Source organism: Ursus americanus, chromosome 5, assembly GCF_024610735.1.
Source record: "Ursus americanus isolate L20-20 chromosome 5, mUrsAme1.1.p, whole genome shotgun sequence".
NCBI lineage: Eukaryota > Metazoa > Chordata > Mammalia > Carnivora > Ursidae > Ursus > Ursus americanus.
The window spans coordinates 20023996-20036183 of NC_142131.1; positions in this window are offsets into that span (position 1 = coordinate 20023996).

A 12188-nucleotide genomic window follows, 5' to 3' on the forward strand; every position below is an offset into this window, starting at 1 on the left:
AGTTTCAAACATATAATAGTGTCAGGTAATTATACATATTCTATCTTTGCTCTCTATTAATTTTCAGATAAAATAACACAGGAGTAGAGTATTATTCAAAATATAAGGCTTATTGAAGTAAAACTTCCTTAAAGAATTAAAAATATATAAAATATTATTTTCTTTTTCATACCTTCTAGCTGAATGAAGCCAAATAAGGAAAAAAATTCAGAATTTGGCCCAAGGAAATGTCCCAACAACAAAAAAAAAATAACCAAATAGAATCTCCATTTACATGTTCAGCAAGTATTTATTGAGAGCTATATGTCGTATACAATTCTAAGCACTTGGAAAAAGTCGGGGGGGGCAAACACACCTTTGAGGAAATACAGACAATAAACAGTAACAGTAAATAAATCATACAGAAAAAAAGAAAAAGGAGAACAGAGTAAGTGGGATCTAAAAACCAAGGGTGGGTAGCAATTTTTTCAAAACCACAAATTCCAGAAAACACCTGGTACCACTTCTCCCTTATTCATATTATTTGTTTGTTTTTAAGAAAATTGTGCTGAGCCAAGCAAAACAGCATTGTACTATATACCTTAAGTAATATTATAAAAAGTCTAAGTACCTAACCGGTTTTACTGATGAAAAAATTTGTACTGGGGAAAAATAACAGACACTTACACCCATATAAACAAATTGGGGATGTAGCATTTTTTAAAAAAATCCTTTCTTCCTCCTCAATCCAGACAAAAAGCCACACCAGAAGTTAAAGCAAAACATCCTGATTAGATTAGCACCAACTTCACTGGTGGCCAGCAAATGACTCCCTTATAGGGTGGGGCAAGAAAAGAAAGTTACTAGTTCTGTTTAGGGGCTGACTGCCTGCAACAGGCTCTATCTGGGCAGTAGCCTGAAGCAACCCATCCTTTGTAAGAACCATGACTGATGCAAGTTTATTGTTTTTCTTGTTGGAACCCCAAAGGACACAATGTTTATTGTTCATTTCCTCCACACAGAGTCTGTCTATCCAGCCTAAGTAATACAGGGTCCAAACTTGGGTTTGGCAACCTCTAGCCTCCAGGCTAAATCCCATAAGGATGGTATTGGTGAATACCAGGCCTGCCTTAAAGTTTAAGAATTCTGTTGGCCAAAGCTCATAACATACATGGTTTAACCAGATGTTGGGAGTTAGTTCCAGAAATCCAATCCTTCTCTAAACTGGAAGAAAAAACACAACCACAACTCTCCTACTCTTCCTAATGTCCCTGAAGGTCCTGCCCTTGACGTATTGGCACTCTACCAAGAATTCTGTACTGGAGATCCTTACAAGTTAGTAGTATGATGCCCAAGGACAATAACTTTGTCCTACTTAGATCAGGAACTCTAGAAGCATATGGTGTCTTAACGTTGGTCCCGAGTGGATACCACACAATCCGTGTCCCACTAGAACATGCCATCTCCATGTTTTGAGTCTTCTCATACAATATTCTGAGTAAAATACAATGGCCACCCATGTCACAGCTTTTCCTGCTATTTTTACATGCTGAATAAACGGGTAAAAATCCTGTCAATTGCACACCATCCACACAGGTCATATATAGCCTCAAATTACCCTGTGAGCCATAAGTGTCAATAGTAAAAGAATGCAGATGAGATCAGCCAAGCCTCACTATCTCTAGAGGCTTCACTCTCCCTGAACCTTTCTCTTAACCTATCCACGCCATGCTAGCACCTTTGAACTTCTGCCCAAATCAGGCATTGGCCTATTCAGGCAATGAAGAATGAGAAGGTCAGATCACAAGCAAGCTCTATGCCTGTGTCAAGGCTGCAGAACCACTCTGCTGGCCTAGCTGAGGAATGAGTCCCTAGCACCATCCCATGTGTCTGGCTCCAGGACCCAAAATACCATCGACAAGCAGCATGCAGTTGGCAACTGTATCTTTCAGACTTGCTCATAAACACACACCTATATATATACCCACATATCACATTTCCTTGTCCAATGAGGTAAGGATGCCTTTTCTGCCTTGAGTTTCTAGTAATAACTTAAACTATGGTGGGCTAAAATGTCATCCAGCTTATGGCCATATCCACAAGTGCTTTCTTAAGAGGTTTCCTGACACCAGGGCTTCCAATTTCAGTATTTTTAAAACCACTTGCACATTAAGACCTCCATACCTCTGGTATTAAAAAGCAAGTGTGCAGATAAAACAGAAACACACTCTGCCCGTAAACAAGGAGATTGTTAAGCTTGTTTCAGTGTCAAAATGTCATCTGTGCTAGTATATACTTTTTTAATTCTCTGAAAAAAATGTTTCTCTTCATCTGTTAAAAATTTAAAGTGAACTGAAAACTCTTTGGGAATGCAACCCCTGTGTGATTGACAGTGACAGGCACCCATACCTTGAAAGCTCCACTGTAATGTTTATACTTAATAAAAACAAATACTGTGGCATCTGAGAGTAGCCTAGTCAGCCATGCAGCTTTCTACCTGGCATCTTGTAAACTAATCTGGGTGTTTATGCTGTAGATCATTCATGATGAACATATTGCTATAGCAACATGCATTTCTTCCATTTTTTTCCTGCTAATTACACTAACATCACCATCAGCTACTAAATCTTTGAATTACTAATGAATGTATGTGAAAAGCAATGTCTTGATAACACTCTTTCAATATGGTCTCATCTACAAAGTAAGAAAGATGCATGTAATTTCATTATTTTTAATTTATTGTTAAAACTTGTCAATAGAAGGTTAGTCCATACTCAAATTTAAATATGTTGAAGGATTTGGAAGCTGTCTTTATAGAACAATATATATCTCAAAGAGAGAGAACCTCGTGATTCTAGGTAGAATTCTTTATTCTGATGCCCATTATCACGCCATCTTCATCAGCTGTATCTATATTAAACTAGCATTTGACCACAAGGAAGAATTATTTAAACCTACAAACTGCCCAGGCTCCTAAGTGTCTATAGCTCAACCAACAATACTATAAACATCCAAGTCTATCCAAATTAAGTCTCTATTATTAAATTAAGCCTTCCAGTAAAGCATCTAATGAAAGACTACAGATTTTAGTTGACATGTAGTACACTGGTAAGAAACCTCTGGAAAACGTACATTCACCAACACTGGAAGAATAAAGACAGGCCCATCCTAGGTAATTCCCCAAACCAACTTAACTGGAAAAGCTCTGTTTGGCATTCACCTCAGATGCACATTGAGTATGTTGGAAAAACTTTTACTCTTTCAGACCATCAAAGTTCTATATAGGTCACAGAAACAGATACTCCTTAGTCATTTACTGATGTAAATTATTAGTGCTTACTCCAAATATGTCTAAACACAGCCAAGTTGTTTAGGTCCAAAAGCCTAGCTTTTTTAGTAAAGCTGAAGATTTCTGAGATGACCCAAGAAGGGTAAAAAGAGAAGTTTTCACCTATTCAGCACACACACAGATGTCAGGGAAAGGCAAATGAGGTACAGGGTGGTGAGGAAGATAGCTGGATTCCCCTAACTAAATGAACTACTGCAGTAAAACTTGATATCATTTGGTGGCTGTTTCAGCCAGACTCTCTCTCCATATAATTTCCTCTTGTAGATTTTTCTTTCCATTCTAAATTAACTAGAAGTAAAATGATGACTATCCAAAAGGAAAGGAAGGAACTGATCCACTGGGCTTTAATATAGTACCCAATATCCTAATTTCAAATTTGTTTTTCCTAAACTTCAGAATTTTGATGTATTATTGCATATTTTTTTCATGAGCATTATGAATATATGAAACTATTTTCATATATTTTAATGATCATATGTAGGAATGAGAAGAAAACACTTGTCCTGCAGCATAACAATAAATTAACCATTAAAGGGATGAATCATAAAGATCATCAGAGCAAATCATCAAAGCATTCGTTTGTTGAGATCAATATTATTTCTCTTACCATTCATTCTAGCATCACGAAATTAAACACCGAAAATTTTGAAATGATGGGTTTATCAAACATATTTCTTCTTCAATAAGACTTTTTTCTACTTGCACTCAATTGGGTCCTGTGTTTTCCCCTTCTTCACACAAAGAGTAGAGAGGAGAACCCAGAAAAGATTTCCGTCTTGTGATCAAAACATTCAATAACTGATACTTTTGGGACGTGGAGTTCAGTAGAAACCACTGAAGTTAGGGACAGGGTAGTGAGGCACAGCTACTTTTTTCTGCAGGAGAATGGAGCATTCAGAATCAGTCTGTTGCTGGTAGGATTACTGAGCATCCATCACAGACCACACACAGCCCTCAGGATCTCTTTTGCCAACACATAAAGAAGCTGGTGTATGAATGGATTTGATGGAAGTTTTTTTCAAGGGCAAATAATTCAAAATAGCAGGCTATTATTTCTATTACTTAACAACTCTAGATTCATGATGTATATGTAAGTAATTTATCAAAGGAAAGGTTAGAAGAATGAGTCCCGCTCAGCCGTTCTATTGGTCTTGGCAGAAAAAAATATTTGGCTCCACTACTGGGATAGGATTTACAAGAAATAAGACAAATTTGACTTTTTAAAATACGGTGGGGGAAAAAAAAGATGTAGGTGCTTGTATAAATACAGGGAAACATGTAGGAGAATATGTAACAATAGTAGTTACTATGCACCTGCGGTTAAGAAAGGGATAAGTTTTTAACATTTTCTTTTTAAGTCCTTTTTATTTAACCTCTTAAAACAAGCACGAGTTCCTCTTTTAATTAAAAAATAATAATAATGCAGGGTCTCCTGGGTGGCTCAGTTGGTTAAGCGTCTGCCTTTGGCTCAGGTTATGATTTCAGGGTCTTGGGATCAAGGCCCAGGTCAGGCTCTCTGCTCAGCGGGGAGCCTGCTTCTCCCTCTCACTCTCCTTCTATGCTCTCCCTATTTCTCTCTCTCTTAAATAAATAAATAAATAAATAAATAAATAAATAAATAAATAAATAAATAAATATCTTTTAAAAAATAATGGAAATACACTTTTTTTTTCAAATATACTTTTGAAAAGAAGTCCTCTACCTGAAAAGAAAATACGAGATGTAGAAATGAACTGTTTCCTTTTACTTCTCATATATTAGGAAATTTCCATTTATAAGAAGGATCCATGCCTGAAACTTTTTATGAAAGGAAAATCAGTACAAAGCTTTATAGAGAAAGACTTTTCTTTTTTTTAGAAAATTTGTAAAAAGAAAATTGCTTCCTAGCTGAGACCATGAATGGCAAGTTGCAGCTGAGAGTGAATTTTTAATACTTAGTTAAAAGTCCTTGATAATAGAGGTTTATTATACAAGCGTTAACAAATCCTTAATTATATCAGTGTTTGCAACAAGTCCAACTGCATTATCCCAGTGGTTCGGCACCTTATGTATATATTATGTCTATTTGATTCAATTAGACTTCCAACATAATCAATACAGAAAAGACTAAAACAATTAGCTTCCTTTTCACACTCTCAAAGTTGGTCAGAGAGTAGCCTAGAAATAAATATTCTCCATAATTTGGATTGTACGGGCTGCCAGTACCCAGGAGGTTTCCAACATGGTCCTTACAATAGTCATTGTGTAATTTAAGTTCATTCATACTCAATGTGGGGCTTCAGGGGTAGAACCTAATCCAAAGTGCTCTTATAAGAATACTAAATGAGAAAATGCATTTCCAGCTTTTTGAGGCAACAAGAACTATTACATTAGAAAATGGTTAAAAATATCTCGTGCTCTCTCTAGAAAAGCAGAAACTAGACTTACCAGTTATTTTATTTCTTTACTGAACCCAGTTATGATTTGATTGAACTGAGTTTTTTATTCTGTTTTTGGTCAAAAAGCCACATGCCTCAAACATGCCTTTACGATAAGAGCAAATATAATCATTCAAATATTTAAATATGAATAAAACTTCACTAAATTTCTATACAGAAAACCATAGTCCCTTTTTCATAAAAATGCAAAAACCCAAGGATGCCTTATTCAGAGATCACCTGAAATATACTCTACAAAATGTGATTTGAATTCACATCAGAGAAAGCTCAATACAGGCCAACTTTTGTCAACATCTTCTTTGCATCAATTGTGTATCAGTTAAGGAAGCGGAACAATTCTATGGCAGCATAGTAAACTGTGATTTGGATCCCTACTGCAGAGTGCAAGGAGCACCAGCTGAGGAATCAGAAATGCCAGCTATGCCAACGGGCAGCTGTGTGACCTCAAGCAAAGCCCTTCACCCAAAAGAGAGGCTGTTTCCTCATCGAACAAATGCAGACAGTGATGCTTCCCTTACTTATCTCAAAAACTTACGAAAGAGCAAAAATAGGATAAAATTAGTAGCATCCTCATCTTTCCTCTTCATCTTTCCTCTTCAGAATTATTTAGTAGAATTTATCATGTGTCATTATATTTATCCTTAATTATATATCTCTACCACTATATTATACATTCTTCTAATACAGGTACTGTGCTTTTTTTTTTATGTTCCAATTACTGTAGGACCATGATACATGTCTGTGGGATAAAAAATTGCTTATAAAAATTAAAGCACCACATAAGTGCAGCATGTTGGGTATGTTTTTGCATTTAGACAGGAGTCAGTATGAAGATGAAAATCCTTCTATGAAGCAGTTATTCTACTCTGAAAAATACTGTGCCCTGAATTGATGGGATCCATATTTCTCTCTGAATTCAGTATCAGACCGACCAAGGCCATCATCTACTAAGCCCTGGATTCCTCATGAACAAGTTCCTTGCAAAACAACTGGACTTTATAGTTTATACTTCCCATCTCACTTGTATGAAGTATGCTTCATGGCAGAAGTATGTGTTAAAAGGAATGCCAATAATCCAAATAAAATTGAGTATTAAGCTGCAGACTTTCTAAATAAGGTCCCTAAATACATCCGTAAGATTAATGCATTTGAAGAATAGTTTGCACAAACATGGGCTCTTTATTTTCAAATAAACAAACAAGAAAAACCCACATTTCCAAGAAGAACTGTGACCAACATTAGAAAAATAGCCCTTTTTAAATCCAGAAAGAAATCTACTTCAAAGACAATGTGGCTGCTTATATTCTAACATCACATATATATTTATAATGACTTCATTGCTTCTTTTTTTAGAATGATAAAAATTCTTTTTTTTTTCAGCTGAGTAGAAATTCCAAATGCTACTGACCAAGACCTATTAGTCTCAAAACATTCTAACAGTATATAAGCAAATATCATGGTAGCAGAAGACCAAGAAGACCAAATAAAAAGTCAATGGATCTGGATAAAATTATTCCATTTTAGTAATAAAGAAAATTCCCTTAGCAAAACTGACATTCTTTAGATAAAAAACAGGATTTAGTAAAATGTAATTTTCATGCCATCAGTGCCTGGTATCTAGTAAGTGGCCAACAGACGTAAAACAAATGATTAAAAAAATCAATATTGTGATTGAGAAACATGTTAAAAGAAAATGCAAGGCTTTGTCCCAATTCCACTCTTAATCTTTAACAAAAAGTCCCAATTTAGCATTTCAAGTTGTTCATTTTCCCTTTTTTCTTTTTTTGCATTATCTATTATTTGTCATATTTCATCAGGACTTCTTTGCTGCACCATTTTGCAAGTGTGAAATTGAACAAAGAGAATTCAAGGGACTTGAATAGGATCAAATAGTAAACTGATGACAGAGTTGCCAATGCACTAGAATTCAGTGTCAGAATCTTCATTACCACCTGACACCACTGTGTTGTTCTATTCACTCCCCCCTATTAATTTCCATCCCATTTGAAAAAACATAAATACAGTGGGAAGACTTTAAAGCTGGTATGCTAATTTTCATGGGAGAAAACATATATATTTCAATTATAGTCCATGGAATCCTATTGCTTCTCCATTAAAAGGTTAATTTTTAAAAGAAAACTTTCAGATTTAATGTTGAAAATATGGGAAATTGGAATGTAGATAATAAAATATTATTTAATAAAAGTTGTTTGTTTTGAACTTCCCTAAATCCACACATGGTTAATTCAGTCACTGGCATTCCTTGCTAGTTTAGACAAAAGTCAAGAGAATGGAGAAAAGCAACTGGTAAGTAAATCAGATGAGAAAGAAAGAAAAGAGGTGGCTTAGCTAATTCACAAAAATATCCAAAACCCAAGTAGTAGTGTCCTAAACTTTTTGCCACCAAGGATTTCCATCTTTAAATATTATTCTCCACCAAGGAATCTATGTTTTGAAAAATCTACTTTACGGCACAAATTACACTTAATAAGTTTTTAATAAATGTGAGTTGTCTTACAGTACTGACTTGATATAATTCTATGCAAAAGCAAAGACCCTAATTATCCTCCATAGTCTTAATGAGGGTAAATGTATACTTCCTCTTAGATGCACTGAAGCAATGAAATAGCTCACCCTAGACCTCTAAGGATTCATATTGTGAACTATTATGGTTGAGAATCCAGTTTCTCCTCCACACCCCAATGTTCATAACTCCCTCCTATTTTGAATCCTCACAACACAGAGAGTCATTGATGAATTTATCTATTACCCTCTTTTTGGTACTCAGCTATCAGGAAGTCCTGCTGAATCTACTTCCACAGAATATCTCCAATTTTTCCATTTCTGTTTCCTTTCCCACCTTTCCTGTTCAAGGCACCCTCACCTTTATCATGAGCCACTGTAATAGCTGCCAACCAGGGCTCCCTCCCTCCATCATCCTCTTCCTAAAATTCATTCTTTATGCAGAACTTTAAGTTTCCTCTTGAATGTGTCAATCAGATCACGTCACCTATTTAAAGTTCTTCAGTGGTTTCTCACTGCATTTAAAATAAAACCCAGAATCCTTATTAAAACCTGTAAGATGTTATAATGTTCTGACCCATTCCTTCTTTTCCAATATTATTCTAAAACCACTCCTTCCCTAGACACAAGTTTACTTTCCTCAAACAGGTCAAATACATTCCTCGCTGTCACCTTCACCTGAATTCCCTTGTCACTGATCTTTCCATAGCTGGGTCCTCCTCACCATTCAGATCTCACACCAAATGGTACCTATTCATAAAGGCCTTCCCTAATGCCACCATCTGTCATAATCCTTTGACACATCTTCTACCAGACTGCATTATTCAATTTTTTTATTAGCACTTTTATCACTACCTGAAATAATCATATTCATTTATCTGCTTACTTGTCAATATCTCCCAATTAGAATGTAAGCTCCATGACAATGGGGACTGGCACATGGTAGGCAATCGATAAATAGCTGTTGAACAGAAGAATGCATTGTTATAAACTAATTTTTTAAATGAACCTATGTGGGAATATGTCTGATCTTCTCTACTAAATGTGTTTATTCATTATGAATGTTCACTTCTGTTCTCTTTTTCCTGCACGTGGTAGATAATTAATCAATTCTTTGAGTGACTGAATTTTAAAAATCCATAAATCATTCTAGTTCCTTCAGAGACTTCTGTACTAGACACAATGCTACACCCTGGGTTATTATGAGGAGCAGAATTTGTTAAGTGGAGGACCAAAAGGGAAAGTAAGAATCAATCCTTGCCTTCCATCTGGAGAAATGCATGGAAACAAACTATAACATAAAATTGGGTGAAATAAATACAACTGAAGCACAAGAATTAAGATTAGGGAAGGCAACTGATGGTGAATATGAGCTAGAGCCCAAGGCATGTGTAGGGATACACTGAAAATAAAACCAAAGGTGGAGAAGATTTGAGTGGCATCTTAATTTTGCAGGAATAAAAAATTCTTAAAGAAAAGAGATGAATGATAAATTAGCCCTTCACTTACATGTAATTTCCTCCAAGAGGTTTTCTTCTTCCTTCAAGGTATTGACCAGGGGACCCCACAACGCCCTTTACTTACCAATCAGAGAATCTATTCCACTGAATTGTAATTGCTGGTTTATCAGTTTGATTTCTTCATTGCCAGAAAGGCAGTACTGTGGGTATCTTGCTCATCGTTTTATCACCAGGTTCTGGCAAATTACTTAAATCATGGTGAAGGCTCAATAAATGGTTTTAGAAAGAAAGAAGCAAGGAGGGAAGGAGAGAAGAAAGAAGGAAAGGAGAAAGGGAGGGAGGGTGGGGCAGGAATGCGGACAGTCTCCTTTCTACTCTGCACCACCCCTCCCCACCCAGCAGTGGGGTGAGCATCATCTCCGCTGCTGCCCACCATTTACAAATCTGGATATGGTTCATCAAGTGAATGTAGTTGGCAGAATAAACTATTAGCAGCACATCAAATACACCATATTCATAGTAACAAAAAATAAAGCCAGTTCCAACAGTTGTATTTATAGGTTATATCTTTTGCAGGCTTTAATTGAAGAAACATTTTAAACATTTATCCAGATTTTAAAACCATGTATTAGTCATTTATTTAATATATTCTCATACATGTGTTCAATATTTAGGCAATTTACTATTTTTATCATAATTAAGACTTGTCTTTTTTAACTTGCAGCAAACTAAATCACATGTATTGTCATAGTCAGAAATCTAAACTCTAAACTCCATTTGTTTGACCGGGTGGGTCCTTACCATAAAAGCCATTCTGTAGTGAGGGCATTTGAAAATATAAATTGATGTGGTGCCTCATTTGAAACCATCCATATATTTAATACTTGAAACATAAGCAGGAAATAGTATGAGAGGGTTTCGGTTCGATGTACTGTGCATGTATTTCAGTCTTCCATTTTGCATTGAGACCAGGTCACTCTGAAACACTGAACTGAATCTATACATGAAATAACCTTTCTTGTCCTTCTTTAACAAGGAAACTGTCCTGACCTTCAATATTACCATTTGCTTTGGAAGAACATGTACTGCACAGATAAAATTATTCCTTAGACAACACAAAAATGGGCAATTGCAGTTTTAAACCCAGACCAACAAAAGGCTTTCTATTCAACAATTCCTTGCCTTCATTAATAACAGTTTCTTCAGTTATAAAACTGACATTTTAGGTGACAATAATCAATGAACAAATGATTTAAATATATAAAAACAATCTTATTTTTGACATTAACGTATTTACTTTTAAGTGATACTCACTTTTTAATTTGTAGTAATGTGAGCCACATTTATCATATGTCCATCAATTTAATGTACTTGTGGCACAAAACTTACCATAAGCCACTTAAGAATTTTTGAAACAAAAGTAGAGTGTTCCCTGACCTCACAATCAAAATACCATTTCCAAAGGGGTCTCAGAATATACCCAGATATACTGGAGTACGTCTAGGTGGATTCAATTTTTAGATCCTGAAAATATGGCCAGAGTCTTCTAAGACCTGTACTATACTTTCTGCACCTTGATAAAATAAGTTAATCTTCAGAATACTTGTTTATGAACTTAGTTTCTTTGCCTTAATGCATTGGGAAGGAAGGCAGCAGTATGGGAAACAGTGAGGACAGAATTTTGAATCAGAACTTTTGGCTCTGAGTCCTCGATCCATCCTTTACCACCTGTAGTCTTAAGACTGAGGGTCTTGGAACCCAGTTTGTCAGCACACAAGAATTAAGAATGCGTATACTGGTAGAACTTACCTTAACGGACTGCAGTGAAAACATTATCTAAGGAGCTATGTGTAGAGTACTATTAAAAATCTTCATTATTACATTTCCATAATCTTTATAGGTCATTCTTTACTAAGGGAAATGTTTTTAAACCTTCCAGACTCAAAAAAGGTAAGGGGTTCTGACAAACTTTCTAATGTGGTGTTAGGTTATGTGCATGGAGTTGGATGCTCCTAGATCTAAACGAAGTCATATTGCACAGACTCCTCATACTGAGTATCTTCCTTGACATTGACAAATTCCTGGTTGCCAAAGTGTACAGAAGATGAATGTACTTGGGCAAAATAAGAACAGAAAGAAAGCACCTCACTTTGGATAGTGCCTGGCAGGCCCTCAATATAATGGTTGAATGAACCTTCTCTATGGATAAGATGAAGGTCCTTTTGGTCAAGGCTTTCATGGGAAGACAATCTATCAATCAACTTCCCCCATTTTAGTTTTTAATCCAATTTCCTTGACAGTGTCCTAATAAATAAGGAAGTTTTTGCGTTAATGTTCCTACAGTCTCACACCAAGTCAGACCTCATAATACACTCAGCTATTATGGGCCAAATTTTCCTCTTAAAAGTCTACTTTTCTATATATATTGGCTTCAATAAT